The sequence below is a fragment of the Oryx dammah genome, unplaced genomic scaffold (genome assembly GCF_014754425.2).
Source record: "Oryx dammah isolate SB20612 unplaced genomic scaffold, SCBI_Odam_1.1 HiC_scaffold_6, whole genome shotgun sequence".
In the NCBI taxonomy this organism is placed as follows: Eukaryota; Metazoa; Chordata; class Mammalia; order Artiodactyla; family Bovidae; genus Oryx; species Oryx dammah.
The window spans coordinates 16651091-16668472 of NW_024070190.1; the positions used below are offsets into that span (position 1 = coordinate 16651091).

Here is a 17382-nt window from a genome sequence, read left to right on the forward strand (position 1 = left end):
TCTTTATCTAATGTTGACGTAGACACTGCAGCTCTTTTTTTTTTTTTTTTTTGACTCGTGTTAGGATAGCATATGCTTTTTTTTCCACGCTAATGTTTAACCTATTTCTGTCTTTATATTTAAAGTGCATTTCTTTCAGGCAGCATGTAGTTTGGGTATTGCTTTTTAAACCCAGTCTGACAATCTCTGAGTTTAGTTGGGTGTTTAAGCCACATACATTTAATGTGATTTTGATGTGATCAAGTTAGAATGTATCATCCTATTTGATTTCTGTGTATCCTGTCTGTTCTTTGTTCCCTTTTAACTCTTTTCATGCTTTCTTCGGATTGAATATTTTCTAATATTCAATTTTACCTTCTGTTGACCTACTAACTCTTGGTTTTGTTATTTTAGCAATTGCTCTAGGGTTTATAGTCTATATGTTTAACTTAGTCTACTCTGAAGCGACATTAAACTTTTTTGTATACAAAGGTGGGTTTCTACTGGGGGCAATATTGTCCTTCAGAAGACAGCATGATCTAGAGACTGGGGCCCTCTAATGGATATAAGACAGGGACGCTGCTAAAAGCCCCACAATGCATAGAATAGTCCCTCACAATGGAAAGCTACGCAGCCCAAAAGACTAACCGCGGCCAAGAAACACTAACATACAGTGTGAGAGCCTTATGATAGCATGTTTTCTCCCCAATCTGTATTCTGTTGTTGCCACTTTTTGCCTTTATATATGTTATAAAATGTATAGCATACTGCCGTCATTTTTGTTTAAACCATTATGTTTTTAAATTTTATTTCTATTTATTTTTATTGCAATGTGGTTGTTTCACAAAGCTGTGCTGTTTCTGCTGTGCAACAGAGGGAGTCACCCCATGTATACTCTATCTCCTCCCTGCCACCCCTCTAGGTCACCGCAGGGCACCGAGCGGAGCTCCCTGCGCTCGACAGCAGCTCCCCAAGGCTATCCATTCTACACGTGGTCACGTATGTGTGCCAGTGCAACTCCCTCCGTGCGTCTCCGGCTCCTTAACCCCTGTGCCCGCAAGTCCGCTCTCCTATTCAGCTTAAATACTTAAGAAACCTCTGACACACTGCCCCATATAGTTACCACTTTTGCTGTTCTTTGTATAGACTCAGATTTCTATCTGGTGTTATTTTACTTCTGTTTGAAGGATTTCCTTTAACAAAATTTGTGTTGCTGATCTGCTCATGATAAATTCTCTCAGCTTTCATGTCGGAAAAAGTCTTTATTTCACTTTTACTTTTGAAAGGTGTTTTTCATGCGGTATAAACACCTGGATAGGTGTTTCTCCACCTTCACTTTAAACCTGTGCCTCCATTGTGCTCCTGGCCGCACTGTCTCCAAGGAGAAATCCACAGGCATCCTCATCTTTGTTTCTCTGGATGAAACCTGTCCCTTTCCTGTGACTGCTTTTAAGATCTTCTCTTAATCACTGGTTTTGAGCAGTTTGATTATGATATGCTGATTTCTTCATGTTTCTTGTGCTTTGGGTTTGCTAAACTTCATAGACATATGGGTTCATAGTTTTCATCAAGGTTAGAAAATTTTCAGCCATTATTTCTCAAATAGTTCCCGTCCCTCCTTCAGGGACTCCAGTTATACATGTATTAGACTGCTTCACATTGTCATATAATTCACTGATGCTCTTTTCATTTTCAAAACATTCATTTTTCTCAGTGTTTCATTTCATATAATTTTATTGCAATGTTTACAAATTCATTAATCTTTTTTAAATTAATTATTTTTTGGAGGCTAATTACTTTACAGTATTGTATTGGTTTGGCCATACATTGACATGGATCCACCACAGGTGTACATGTGTTCCCCATCCTGAACCCCCCTCCCACCTCCCTCTCCATCCCATCCCTCTGGGTCATCCCAGTGCACCAGCCCTGAGCACCCTGTATCATGCATTGAACCTGGACTGGTGATTCACTTCACATATGAAAACATACATGTTTCAATGCCATTATCTCAAACCATCCCACCCTTGCCCTCTCCCGCAGAGTCGCAAAGACTGTTCTATACATCTGTGTCTCTTTTGCTGTTTCGCATACAGGGTTATCATTACCATCTTTCTAAATTCCATATATATGCATTAGTATACTGTATTGGTGTTTTTCTTTCTGACTTACTTCACTCTGTATAATTGGCTCCAGTTTCATCCACCTCATTAGACTGATTCAAATGTATTCTTTTTAATGGCTGAGTAACACTCCACTGTGTATATGTACCACAGCTTTCTTATCCATTCGTCTGCTGATGGACATCTAGGTTGTTTCCATGTCCTGGCTGTTATAAACAGTGCTGCAATGAACATTGGGGTACACGTGTCTCTTTCAATTCTGGTTTCCTCGGTGTGTATGCCCAGCAGTGGGATTGCTAGGTCATAAGGCAGTTCTATTTCCAGTTTTTTAAGGAATCTCCACACTGTTCTCCATAGTGGCTGTACTAGTTTGCATTCCCACCAACAGTGTAAGAGGGTCCCCTTTTCTCCACACCCTCTCCAGCATTTATTGCTTGTAGACTTTTGGATCGCAGCCATTCTGACTGGCGTGAAATGGTACCTCATTGTGGTTTTGATTTGCATTTCTCTGATAATGAGTGATGTTGAGCATCTTTTCATGTGTTTGTTAGCCATCTGTATGTCTTCTTTGGAGAAATGTAAAAATATGGAACGCTTCACGAATTTGCGTGTCATCCTTGCACAGGGCCCATGCTAACCTTCTCTGCACCGTTCCAGTTTTAGTATAGGTGCTGCCGAAGCGAGCACAAATTCATTAATTTTTTATACCATGTCTATTCCTCCGTTAATCCCATCCAGGGTGTATTTCAATTTACACATTATGGTTTTCACCTCAGGAATTTAACTTGGGTCTTTTTTTTAAATAATATTCTTTTCTTATTTTTTTAATTAATTAACTTTTGGCTGCACTGGGCCTTTGTTGCTGCACGCGGGCTTTCTCTAGGTGTGGCTGCTCTCTGGTTACTGTGAGCCGGCTTCTCACTGTGACAGCTTCTCTTGCTGTGAGTCCCGGCTTGAGAGCCTGTGGGCTTCATGAGCTGTGATGCACGGCCTTAGTTGCTCCATAGCTTGTGGAATCCTCTTTGCCCATGGATTGAACCTGTGTCCCCTGCATGGTGGGCAAATTCTTATCGACTGGACCACCAGGGCAGTCCTAAAAATAACTTTTTCATCCTCATCAGGGATCGTGTTCTCCTGCCCGTTTGTGTGACGTGTGATCAGTCACGTCTGACTCTTACAGCTCCATGGACTGTAGCCCGCCAGGCTCCTCTGCCCAGGGAAGTTTCCAGGCAAGAATACTGGAGTGGGATGCCATTTCCTACCGCAGAGGATCTTCCCAACCCAGGGACTGAACCCAAATCTTTTGTGTCTCCTGCATTCGTGGGCAGACTCTACACTAGCACCATCTGGGAAGCCCCTGCTCTTTGCTGCTGCTGCTGCTAAGTCGCTTCAGTCGTGTCCACTCTGTGCGACTCCATAGACGGCAGCCCACCAGCCTCCCCCGTCCCTGGGGTTCCCCACGCAAGAAGACTGGAGTGGGTCCCGGCTCCTTGAATGCCTGATAATCTTTGACCAGATGTCACACTTGTTAGATGCTGAATAATTTTTTTATTATAAATCTCCTTGAGCTTTGTTCTAGGATGAAGTTAATTTGCTTGGAGACAGTTTTATCCTTTAAGTTTTGATTTATGATTCGTTTGGTGAGTCTGGAGCAGTGCCCAGTCTCGGGTTGATTATTCTGCTTTATTGAGGCAAGATTTTCCCAAGTGTTTCTGTTGTGAATCATGAGGTGTTCGTCAGCCTGGTGGGAGCAGGCACTATTCCAACCGTTGTGTGAGCCCTGGGTATGGCTCCCCCAATAGTCTCGGGCGGCCCCTTTCCCAGACTCGGGCCACCTCCTTGCAAGAAGGTGCTGGGCAGCACTCTGCTAAATGCCCAGAAGGACGCACGGTAAGTCCCCGCCGCTCTCTTTTCTCGGGTACCCTCTTCTTGGAACTCTGTCTCGGTTGCCCCCAGACTCTCAGCTCCATGTTCTCAAATCAGAAAGGCTTCTCGTTCGGTTTGGGTTCTCTGTGTACTGAGGGCTGAAAAACTCCGGGTGGCAAGCCAAGGCAATAATAGGGCTTATCTCAATTTCTTTTTCTCTTTCTCAGGAATCCCTGAATTTCCTTGTCTGCTGTCCAATATGTTGAAATCCATTGTTTCATATATTTTAATTGGATTTTTTACTGTTCCATGTGGGAGGGTAAATATGGGTCTTATTATCCCGTCTCAAAATCTTGTTTTGTTTTATTCTGAGTTTCTCATTATTTCTGACCTCTTAGCCTCAAGCATAGAATCTGGAAAAGAGTGAGTGATCAACAAATGCTTACTGGATGGGCAGGTGGGTGGGGTATTTTACATGGGCTCGTGAATAATTAGGTGACTAAAGGCAGAACAAGGTCCAGCTGAGCTGCCAGGATCAGTTCTCATCAAAGAGAATACAAACGACAAATGCTGGTGAGGACGGGGGAAAGGAACCCTCGGACCTGGTTAGTGCAGCCGCTGTAAAAAACGGAGTGAAAATTTCTCCGAAAACTGAAAATACAATTACTGTATGACCCAGCAACTCCACGCTTTGGGTTTATATTTTTAAAAACTTTGAAAATGCATATGCCTCCCAATGTTCAAAGTAGCGTTTTTACAATCGCCAAGATATGGAAGCAACTTAAGTGCCTGTCAACAGGTAAGGAAGCTGTGGCACATATATACAGTGGGATACTGCTCAGTCACAAAGAAAAATGAGACTTTACCATTTGCAGTGATATGGATGGACTTCGAGGACATTACGCTGAGTGAAATGTCAGACAGAGAAAGACAAAGGCTGTGTGGTGTCACTTAAATGTAGAATCTAAAAAAGTAGATCAAAATAGGAATATAACAAAAGAGCAGCAGATTCACAGACTATAGACTACAAATTAGCAGTTACCAGTGGGGACCGGGATGAGGGGAGGGGCAAGATGGGGTAAAGGAATAAGAGATACAGCCTATTAGGTAGAACATAAGCTGTAAGTATATATCAAACAACAGGGGCAATATGGCCAATATTTCATAATAACTATAAATGGTGTATGACCTTGAAAACCTGTGAGTCACTGTATTGTACACCTGTAACTTATACCCATCCCATTTGGGATGGGAGTCTCCTTCACTGGCTTCTTGTGCTTGAGTTTTAAAGATTATAGGGTACAGAGCTTGGTCCATCTTTTCTATTTACATATTGCCTCTGGGTGCTCTCATCTGATCTCATGACTCTAGGTTCCACCCAGGTACTGAAGACTTCCAACCTTACGTTTCCACCTGGACCTGTCTCTTCAACTCTAGGCTCTTATCTCCAACTGCATACTTTGAATTTCCACTCACATATATAATAGGTCTCTCAAACATAACCTGGCCAAAACATTCTCCCTGCTTCCTCCCCTCATGCATATATCTGCTGCTCTTCCAGACTTCCACATCTCAGCAAGTGGCACCACCAGCCAACCAGTGGCTCCAGCAAAAGCTCCTAGACTCATCCCAAATTTCCTCAACCCTCATATCAAATCTGCTGGCAAGATATGTTGGGTTTTCTCCTGAGGCATGTTCCAAATTTGTCCCTGTTATACTCCACTATTTCCATCCCAATCTTTCTTGGGCAGTAATAGTCACCCACTCCCGTTCCACCCACACCCAATCCCCACCCGCCCCCACCACCTACTCATCACACGCAAACAGACAACAGAGTTCTGAAAACTGAAATCTGTTCTCTTTCTCTTGGGGAAAATCAGCCAGTGGATTTCCGTTACAACAAGAATTAAAGTTAAACAGAGGATCCTGTAGCTCACAAGACCGTACATGATCCAGCCCCACCCTTGTCCTGGAACTTGTCACCCTGCCTCCCTCCACTCTGTGCTCACTGCCCTTCTGCTCCTTGAATAAGTGGAACTTATTCTGACCTCAGCAACCTTTCCTCCACTGGGTCATCAGAGCTCATCTCCTCAGAGTGGCCCTCCCTGACCCCACTGTCCCAGTCTCTCTGCCCCGTGGACCTCCGGTGTGGCGTGTACCACAGAGTGATGTCACTGCATCTAGCTATTTGGTTACTCATTCATCGTCCTCCTGTCTTCCACTAACGCGTCGGCTCCGGGAGAGTAGAGGTCGGATCTTTTCTGTTTGCTGCTGTGTCCTCAGTGCCTAGAACAGGCACACAGCAGCATTGAATGAGTGGCAGATGAGGAAACGAAGGCTCCAAGATGCTAGCTCACTGGCCAGGATGCGCATCGGTGACTGAGCCAGGGCGCCCGAGCAGTCGTGTTGCCGCATGGCTCCAAAGCACGTGTCCTTTGGTGCACTCAGTGGATATCATGAGCAAGAGTCCCAGAAACCTCTCCTCCAGTTGCCTGCATAGACAGAAAATGTGCCCTTGACTCAGGAGAGAGGGCCAGATCTGATGTCCTTGCAGCAGACTTTTAGAATCAGCCACTTGGGGAAGGTGTGTGGCTGTGTGTCCTGGATGCCAGGCGTCAGGCCTGGTGGTGGCTGCCATGGGCTGGGGTGGGCCGGGTGCCAGCACTGGTGTGCCATGCTGGCTGTCTCTACAAGGAGAAAGCTGCTCCCACAGAACCTGGCTGTGGGCAGTGGAGGGGCCTTCCTTTCAGGAAGCTCTAACCACAGAGAAACTCTCTAGAGCACTTGGGGCTTGCTATCTACCATCTAAATGAAATCAGTCAACAGAAGGAAGATGGGGTTCAGCTTCTGAGGTGCTTAAAGAAACCTCTCAAAGCTAGGGTGCACCTGGGGAGTGTCTGGTCAAGAAGTCATGGTCTGGGTTGCCAGGTGACCATGATTCCGTGAGGAAGAGGTCTGGCATTCTGACAGCTAAGTGTATGGGGACATCCGAGACACCAGATAAAACATGCCACCTTCTAAAAGGGAGTATGACTTGTGAGTGCAGCACTGTGGTCCTCAGCCTTTCCTTGGATTGAGTCTGGGGATAACTGGGGATGGAAGGAGGTGACGTGAAGAGACTGTCAGGCTCAAAGGAAGTAAAGGCTGTGTGTGAGCAAGTGCAGACGCACGGCAAAAAGAGGCTGGGTCTAGGTGAGGACTGCCTGCCGGAGCTGGTGACAAGTGGGGTGGGACGCTGGCGGCAGAGGTGGACACGAGGCCGCTGCAAACACGCTTCTGCAGGCCCGGAAACTTCTGTAGGTCCTGCCCCGGGGGCATCTCGTCCTGCCCATTTTCTGCGTCCCTCTCTTCCCAGTCGCTCAGAAGTGTTTGCTACACTCCTGGAAATCCTGCTGGCTGGTTTGGATGGAAATGCAGCCTCCCTGGGTGCTCCATTTGACCGGAAGGCTGGGGCTTCCTGTGGGGAGAAGGTACATGAGCCCCCAAACCTTCGTTTTTCTTCAGCCCAGCACTCCATCCCTCATCTCCACAGAAGCAGTCCCACGGTAGGTCAATAAAGCTTCCAGGCAGGAGCTTCCCCGGTAGTCCAGAATCTGCCTGCCGGTGCCGGTGACAGGGGTTCGATCCCTGGTCTGGGGAGACTCCACATGCCGCAGAGCAACTAAGCCCCTGGGCCACAAATACCGAGCCTGCAACTGCTGAGGCCTCAAGGCCCCAGAGCCTGTGTTCCACAGCCAGGGAAGCTGCAGCAGTGAGAAGCCCGGGCACCGCAGCTGAAGGGCAGCGCCCCCCACCCCCTGCCCCCAGGTTTTCCACAACTAGAGGAGGCCACGGCACAGCAGCCAAGACCCGCCACAGCCGATAAATATGTACCAATTGTAAGAAAAACGGCCTCAGGCAGCCAGTTTTCTATCACTTCCTCTCTGCTGGGTCCAACGTGCTGAAGAGCTGCCCGCCCGTGCACCTCACAGCCGTTTGATTTCTTACGAGAATGCACATATCCGACAGGCCACAGCCTTATGTTTTCAAGCTTTATGATGTCAAAGATGACTCATTAGGTCGATGCTAGCTTCACTGATTAATCTTACTTATGCACATGTCTTATTTCTCCCTGAAGGCTTGTGGGCAGAATTTATTTCTTCTACACTAGGAACAAAATAGTAGGCAGGTCTCTTGAGCATTGCATAATGCAGACTCCATCTCTTTGGCCTTCCACATTAATTTCCCTCAAATGACACCAAGGGGCCAATATGTTGAGTGCACACATCTTTGCTTTGATGAAATTTTTGCTTTTATTTCTAATTGTTTGTGCAAAAAGCTCTGGTTTGGGTTTGTTTAGGCCTTTCGGGCAGGGAATTGATCTCCAAACCATTTTCAAATTGCTTCCACTTTGGCATCTTGCTGAACCTGACATTTTCCCTTCTAGACCAAAGGCCTCAGTTGTTATCAGTCAGAAAACCATACACACCACGCTGGCTCTGGTACACAGTCCTCATCTCCAGTATGGATTTTTAAAACTTTAGAGCTGTGAGCTCAAGCCATTGATTGTTTGAAAGGGTTTTGCATACTTTTCTTGAATATTGTTTTGTTAAATTAGGATTTTTCCTGGGACCTCTGCTGATTTCTGTTTGTTCCTCCGTCCCTACCTGTATCAGTTCTGTATTGATTCAAGCTAGGACAGCCAACTACAAATAAAATATCACAATTCTTTTTCTAAAAAAAATTTTATCGAAAGTACAGTTGATTTACAATGTAGTGTTAATTTCTGCTGTACAGAAATTTCTGATGCAGTTATACATATATATGTATTCTTTTTAATATTTTCCGTTACATTTTATCACGAGATATCGATGTAGTTCCCTGGGCTACACGACAGGATGTTGTTTATCCATCCTATACCTAACAACTTGCATCTCCGACTCCAGACTCTCCATCCACGCTTCCCCCACCCAGCCTCCTCTCTGGCAACCACGAGCCTGTTCCCTGTGTCTGTGTCTGTTTCTGTTTCATAGATAAGTTCGTTTGGGTCATATTTTAGGTTCCACATATACGTGACATCATGTATCTGTCGTTCTCGTTCTGACTTATTTTGCTTCCCGCGATAGTCTCTAGGCCCGTCCGTGTAAAAAGGCATCCCTCATTCTTTGTTACGGCTGAGTGGTATTCCATAGTATGTAGGTACCTTATCTTCTTTATCTGTGCACTTGTCAATGGACGTGTAGCTTGTTTCCATGTCCTGGCTGTTGTGCATAGCACTGCTATGAACAGGGGTGCACGAGATACCACATTTCTTGAGCGGGAAATATAAATCTGTGTAACTTTACAGAAAACATTACCACCAGACTCACAATAGTTATACTGGTGTGCAAAACAGGCCAAGCTGATAGAGGGAGATAGCAGGAGGTGGAGGTAAATGTAAGGAAAGGAACTGTTGGCTGAATCCCAGGGTGGGGGGAGGTGCATGAGGATGAGGACAAAGGAGAAGAGGGTCCCTGAATCCCTGAGGAGAAAGGAGTGAAAAGGGCCTTCCCGGGTCCAGAAATCCCAGGGGCCTCTTCTCATTGTGTGTCGGGTCTCCTGGAGCTGGGAAGATAGTCCTGTTCCCAGCCCACCCCTGGGAATTCCAGGTCTGCGGTCCGGGGGAGGCCTGGGAACCTGCTTTTAACAAGCACGTGATGCTGGTGCAGTCCCCACTGGAGAAACATTGTTCCAAGCTAAGAGGAAGGTGTTAGACCCAGGAAGGCAGAAGGAACTCTCCAGTAGACCGTTCCAGAACCTCACGTGTCAACCTCCTATCCATTTCATAAACACCAAATAGAATCGCGTGTGAGGCACCCGTTTCTGTAATACATGTTTCTTGCCGCTCCCTGCACATTTGCACACAGTTGTTTGAATTCAGCCCCAGCTGCATAAAATAAAAGGGAAGCAATTCATAATAAAGGAAGATTCGTCTGAACATGTAGTAAATGCTTGGGCAGGCCTCCACTTGGACAAAATGAATCATCAGATGCCTGCGTCTGTGCACAGAATCACCTTCAAGGTGACCAGCTACAGCGCAGGTGGATGCGGGTCTTAGACCAGAGAGGTGGACACTGGGCGGAGGGCTGTTTCTCCTGTCTGCATGGTCGTTGCATCCCTGGAAAATGCCTCGGTGAAACCGTGCAAGATGGACTTTATGATTAAATGGAGTCCAGGTCTAAGCCCAAACAATCACGAGCAGGTTTTTACTTACATGAATAGCTGGGAAAGCATTTGAAAGGCAAGTGGAATGGACTTCCCGGGTGGTTCAGGGGTTGGGACTTCACCCTCCAAGGCAGGGGGTGCAGGTTCAACTCTGGTCAGGAAGCTAAGATCCCACGTCTCTTGGCCAAAAAAATCAGAATGCAAAACAGAAGCAATATTGTAACTAATTCAATAAAGATTTTTTTTTTAAAAAAAAGAGAAAAGCAAGCAGGATGTGGGGCACTTCTCGCTTTTATTTCCTCCACATTGAGAAAGTCAGAATTCCAGACCTCTGCCCACTAACCGCCTATAGTGCGGCCCTATCCTTGCGTCTACTGCTCCCTTTCTGGAGATCAGAACAGTAAAGCATGCCACAGTTACACAAAGAAGGGACATCCTATGTGCTACTGTTTTCTTTCTTTTGGGGGGCGGTGGGGGGTGGGGAGTGGGGGAAGAGCCAGAAAACTGGAACAGTTCCTGTGGAATTAGTTAATAAGTTACACCAAAATGGGGATTCCACCTCCTTGCAAATTACACCCCAGTGGAGGAGCTCTCTGTGGCCTCCTTTCTGCTGGCCCTTCACTTCTGCTAAACCATATCACTTGCCGTGTGACACTTTCATTATTTACTGCTCTGAGGCTCAGAGAGCAAAGTGGCCAGGCTGGTCTCCACTCACTCGTTCATTAGTTTTAATTAAACCCTCTAATTTTATTTATGCTGCCACAAACTGATTAACAATTTACCAGCAAAGAACAGGAAGTCTTAAAAAGCATCTTGAGGAATTCGTGGGTCTCTAAGCACAACCTTTGCAGAAATGAGGTGGGTTGTGGGTAGAGGCACATGGCAGGCTGGAGGAGGCAAGTTTTTAAAGCTTCACCGCTTGGTACAACCTTAGTACAATAACTGATGGCTCTGAGATCAGCAGGTCCCCAAGGGCTGATGCGTTGAGAGGCAGTGGCTGGACCTCTTTATCTGAAGTGCTTGATAGTCCTTGTAGCTCTGGGAGAGGGGACAGGGCTAGAGAGGCATTTGGTGCCCGTGGAGGGGAAGGGTGAGCTGGTGGGGGCAGCAGAAAGCCCAGTTCTTCATCAGTGGGGGAAATGGACGCTGGCCCAGCCAGTTATAGAACAGTCTGCTGAGTGCTGTGCTGGACTCAGAGAGCAAGGAAGTGCGGCCTGAAGGTGATGGGAAAGCTTTATGAAAGGACTGGAATTTGAAGTAAATAATAAGGACTTATAGAATATTACTGTACTGACAGCCCAGAGAGAAGCACATGAACAAAGAGTCAGACATTTACTTCCCTACTTTCCAAGGGTCAGACACATTGCTAGCTCCAAATATGGGGGAGAGAAAAATGAATAAGGATATAACAGGCGGAAATGGGAGTTTAATCTTGCAATGTGCATATACACCCCATCCCCCTCAAAATCACTACTATTAACATCGCTTTTTTAGGTCCTTCTTCTGTTCCCGAATGTGGGAGGAAAGAAAACTGGCTTTCTTTCTAGACAATATTAACTCAGACCACATCTGATAAGTTTAGCCAATGTTTTTTCAGAAATGTTTATTCAAGTACTTTGTTTTAACTGGTTTTTCTTTCCTTTTTGTTGTTGAGTCAGAAGAGTTCATTATTCTGAAAACTAGACCCTTATCAAATAAAAGACTTGCAAATAAGTATTTCCTCCAGTTCTGTGGCTTGTCTTTTCCCTTTCTAGAGAGTGTCCTTTGATGCACAAAAATTTCTAATTTTGGTAAGTACAGTTGATTCATTGTTTTCTTTTATTGCTGTGCTTTTGGTGTCATAGTTAAGAATGCATTGCCAAATCCAAGGTCATGAAGATTTACCTCTTGAGTCTTCATCTAAGAGCTTTAGTTTTAGCACTTAGGTCTATGATCCATTTTGAGTTGATTTTTGTTTGTGGTATGACGTAGATTCCAATTTTATTCTGTTACATGTGAAAATCCAGTTTTCCAGTACCGTTTGTTGAAGAGCTAAGCAGTGAATGGTCTTGGCACTAGTGTTGAAAATCAGTTGACCATAGCTATGTGGGTTTATTTCTGGACTCGGAATTTTATTTCATTGACCTATGACTGTGCTGTGTGTTAAGTCACTTCAGTTGTATCCGGCTCTCTGCAACCCTGTGGACTGCAGTCCATCAGGCTCCCCTGTCCCTGGGATTCTCTAGGCAAGAATACTAGAGTGGGTTGCCACGCCCTCCTCCAGGGGATCTTCTCAACCCAGGGATCGAACCTGCATCTCTTACATCTCCTGAATTGGCCGGTGGGTTCTTCACCACTAGCCCCTCACCTGTGACTACCCGTATACAAAAACATTTTAAAATAAAATCTTATCATGTAACTTCCTTAAATTTCTAGTGGATTTGATTTGCACTTGGAATAACATCTAAATTCTAGGCCTTGCTGAAGAGCTCTAGGTATCCAGCCTCTGCCTTCCACGGCTTTAGCCATAGTGGCTCAATTTTCTAGTGTGTAAATTTGCCAAGTTTGTGTTTCCCTGCTGTTGGGCTGCACCCCACAGGCCTACAAGGATTGTGCTTGACCAGCTTTAAGACCAAAGAAAGAGCTGAGTCAGTGACAGGGACATCAGTGGTCTAATGGATGGGGGAGTGTACATGTCTGAAGCAGCGTCCTGGAATGACACCCCACTGTACGGGTCACGGCAGCAGCCTCTGCTCTGGCAAGGGGAAATTGCCAGTTACAGGGGGAACTGACATCTGTGGTTGGCTCATTGGTTGCCAGGAAAACTAGCAGGCTCCTCACTGCCCCTTCGATAAGAACAGTCACTGGCTGGGCTTGGGGCAAGTATGTAGGAAGGTCAGGCAAGTGAACAGGGTGTAGGTGAAACAGGCATTCGCCACGCAGCGGATGCACAGAGAAGAGCCGTTGAGTGGTCCAGCCGCACACGTGCCCTCTTCTGCTTCTTGTCAGGGATCCTCTTCTGCCTAATCCCACATGGTGACTTTGCTCCTATCATTCAGATTGCAGTTGTAATGTCTCCTATCCAATACGACTCCACCCTGGCTCGGAGGGCCTCCCAGTCACTCTTTTAAGATGTTATCCTATTTCATGTTCCTTAATAGCATTGATTATTTCATCTTTTTGCTTAAGGCATTTGTGGTTTTCTCCCTCTGATTTTATGAAAGTCTCATGAGAGCAGGGACTCTGCCACGTTCACCTGCGTCCCCCACCTTCATTCCTCGCTGCCCTCCCACGCAGCCGCCTATATCCAAAATAAAGCAAACTTTCCTTTCCACCAACCTTGCCTTTTTATTGGGTTTTGAACAGGGAGCACACTGACTTCCACTTTTGGTTACAATAGTAGCAACTCAAGCAAATGTATCTGTTGAAATCAACCTAGAGTTGATGCTCTGTCTCCTCTAGTGGCCATTGGTGTAATAGCATGCTCTGAGAGTTGGCTGCTCAGAGGGAGCTATTCTGATAAAGAACAAACATGTGAAATTGCTCCACATTGTAGAGCACATGAAGATCTATGTCAGTCTACTCTCTCTCCACGAATTTCAGCTGGAATCCTATATCCTGCGGACACGTCCATGTCCTCAGGTTATTCTTACAGTTGCTTAATTCCTCATGTTCACACTCAATCAGTAACCAGTGTCCATTGATATGAAGAATAGATCAATGATAACTTTTCTTCTCATGTGTTCAGAATCACCACAAGTTCCTTAGACATCTCCTTAATGTACAGCTACAGAGAACAGTCACAATGCTGGTTACTGACAATAAAAAACTACACAAAAATTGTGGAACCTGCTAAAATCAGGGCACACTGTTACCTCCTTCTAAAGTTTAGGTAAAAGAGCTGCTTACACGTATTGGCTCTCTTCTTTCTATATCAGCTTTGGAGAGCAAGGTGTTTGCCAAAGATTATCAAAATGACCCTAATGTTTAGGAAAAAAGCAAGCAATGCCCAAAAGTAACAAGGGAGGGATTTGTGAAAAATTGGGAAAATAACAAAGTTGGACAGAATATATGAAACAATGAGATTAGGACACATAGAGGCTGTATCAATGAGAGACAGTGGTGGAGGTGTGACCAAAAGTAAGGAGACCATCCCTTATGCGCCCCCGCCATACACACTGCACACAGGCACACACACATATAGATATACGTACATTTTCAATGGAAGCATATGGCTTTCTATGGCCTTTGTTCTTAAAATTATTCGCTCATTTATTCAACATACATTTAACACTATTTTCCAGTGGCTGCCAAGATAATTCTAAACAATACGCTTTTACCTCTGTTTTTGGATTTATCAAAGTTGTGCAGTATTCAATGCACTTCCAGTACACATTTTTTTTCTGCCACGGTTATGGGGAACGGAGAACCAAACTGATGCGTCGTCACTACCCTGGAATTTTTAAGACAGAGAGTCGACTTAGCTCTCCTGCTTCGTAAGGGCAGGGGGAGAGTTTCTCACACTGATAACTAAATAGAAAGTCATATTTAAATATTTAAATGAGGGGGCTCTGGTCATATTTAAATATTTAAATGAGTTAATATTTGTAAAGCACTCAGGACAAAGCCTGGCCCCCAGTCAGGGCTGTACAAGTGCTTGTTAAGTAACATGCATTAAAATCCAAAACAATAATGCAGGACCAATAGGGACGGAGTGAATATGGAGGAAAGAGGTCTCGACTGACGTCTAGATATCTCAGTCTGTAAATGAGTATTTCGAATAAGTTACTAAAGATCCCACTATTACATTCTATGTCCATGTAGGCTACTAACAAAACATCATAGACTGGGTGGCTTACAAACAACAGAAATTTCTCACAGTTTTAGAAGCTGGGAAGTTCAAGATCAAAATGCCAACAGGTTCTGTGTCTGGTGAGAGCCCACTTCTGGGACCACCACCTTTTCTGTGGTGTCCTCGCATGGCGGAAGGGCTGAGGGAATATCTCCTCTGCTGCTGCTAAGTCGCTTCAGTCGCGTCCGACTCTGTGCGACCCCACAGACAGCAGCCCACCAGGCTCCCCGGTCCCTGGGATTCTCCAGGCAAGAACACTGGAGTGGGTTGCCATTGCCTTCTCCAATGCATGAAGGTGAAAAGTGAAAGTGAAGTCGCTCAGTCGTGTCCGACCCTCAGCGACCCCATGGACTGCAGCCCACCAGGCTCCTCCAGCCATGGGATTTTCCAGGCAAGAGTACTGGAGTGGGGTGCCATTGCCTTCTCCGAATATCTCCTTTACAGTGCACTAATTTCACTTTTAAGGGCCTGGACCAAAAGAAGGGTCCCTTATGTTCAGGTGGGCACAGGAATCAACAAAATCTGCTGCTAATAGGACTTTATTACTACTCTCTGTCTAGAGAGGTCAGGGGAAGCTTGACTGAAAGTATAAAATCCTTTAATTAACTAAATACAAATTCATGTAAAAAAGCTTTACTGAATTGACTCTGAATCATCATGCATTTTCTAAATTAAAGGGCTATTAAAAGGACAATTATAATTGCATGGGCTATGTTGCATGTTTGATGTTCTCACCTCTCTCTGCCCTGCCCTGTGCTCTGAGAGGCTGATCCATATGGGTGGGCGTCTACAGGTTCCCTCGCCCTCTGGCTCTCAGTGTTTTCTGTTTTGCTTGTGGTTGTGCCACTCAGCCCGTGGTATCAGTTCCCCACAAGGATCGAACCTGTGCCCCCAAGAGTAGAAGTGAGGCGTCTGACCACTGAACTGCCAGGGAATAACCTCTCAGTGGTTCTGAGAGGGGAGGCTCCAGCAGGTGAAATGATGGATGGAGTGAGGCCAGGGTATTTACCTCCCCACTTCCCCTCTGCTGAGTGAGCACAGGTTGTTGCATTTCTCTGGGCAAGCGGTCTTCTCCACTCAGCTACTGTCTTCTGAACCCATGTCCTCCCATGATCCCTTCAGGACCAGGGATGATGTATCTATTAGTTCGTTAGGGCTGCCATACAAAGTGCCACAAACTAGGTGACTGAAATCACAGAACTTAACTTCTGTGCAGCTCTGGGGGCCGGAAGCATGAGATCAAGGTGTTGGCAGGGTTGTTTTCTTCCGAGTCCTCTGTCCTTGGCCTGTAGATGGTCATTTTTTCCCCGTGTCTGCACACGGTCTTGGTTCTGCCTCTCTGTCCTAACCTCCTTTTCTTGTGAGGACACCAGTTACATTAGGGCCCACCCTCATGACCTCAGCGTAACTTAACAGTTTTTAGGGTTTTTAAAGACCCTATCTCCAAATAGAGTTCTGTATTTGGAGGTCCTGGGGGTTAGAATTTCAAATGAATTGAGGGATGCAATCTAGCCCAAAACAGATGGCAACAGAGGCTCCTGGCCTCTCACTAGCCCAGGGTTACTATCCCATCCTGAGCTGTTTTCCTAAATCCTGCCCACACCTCTGTAAACACTGTTACTAACTGTCAACTACCTAGTCTTAGTGTACCCTTTGCTTCCTGTCCAAATTCTGAAGGATTTATAGGGGCTCACCCAAACAGTGCACAGGAAAAAGGGGACCTCATTCTCAAAGTGGTAACCACTATATACCTGGGGAAACTGCTCTCCCATTCAAGCACTCCAACTAGTATCTTACTAATGCATTACTATTTTCAATATTTTATTCAAGACATGAGTAGAATTCTTTATTCCTTTTGAGAAAAGAAAACAAGTTATTTTGATGTGAGATGGCTCTAGGCATATGTAGACTGGCGATGCCAACAGAACAGACACAGTGCTGTTACTCAGTGTTACAAGTACACTCCCCACTCCCTTTTCCTACTCAGACCCGGAAGATCCTTCCCACAGTCACTTACTCCCAGAAGGCTCTCTGGCACTGATGGCTGGAAAATCCACCCTCTCCCAGAGCAGGAATCTCTGGGCAAAGAAGCTGCTGTTTGATACAGCTGCCACCCAAAGGGGGCTACTCCTTCCTCAGGTGAAGCTCAATTTTCTCCCTTTGTTCTGAGCCCTACCCTGTGTTCAGAACAAAACCTGTGACCGTTTTTTCTTCAAACGTTCCCAGCTGAATTGTCACCCAGCTCAAAAATCCTCCTTTTTGATCTGAGGACAAATATTAAGTGACTGACTAATGCAATCAAGATACCGACGTAGGCCCACTATGTACACACACCACTCGGGGATGCGCGCGCGTGTGTGTGTGTGTGTGTGTGTGTGTGTGTGTGTGTGTGTGTGTGTG

At 45.6% G+C, this 17382-nt stretch overlaps 1 long non-coding RNA gene and 1 other non-coding gene across 2 annotated transcripts; both read right to left on the minus strand.

The window, feature by feature from the left end:
• Positions 1-2682: 2682 nt before the first annotated feature.
• On the minus strand, positions 2683-2789 carry LOC120865523. The gene has a single exon (XR_005721431.1). It is a non-coding gene; the product is annotated as a U6 spliceosomal RNA (small nuclear RNA).
• Positions 2790-13458: 10669 nt separating this feature from the next.
• Positions 13459-17339, minus strand: LOC120865507. Its single transcript, XR_005721423.1, has 2 exons — positions 15900-17339; positions 13459-14583 (listed from the first exon to the last, which is right to left on the minus strand). It is a non-coding gene; the product is annotated as an uncharacterized LOC120865507 (long non-coding RNA).
• Positions 17340-17382: the final 43 nt, after the last annotated feature.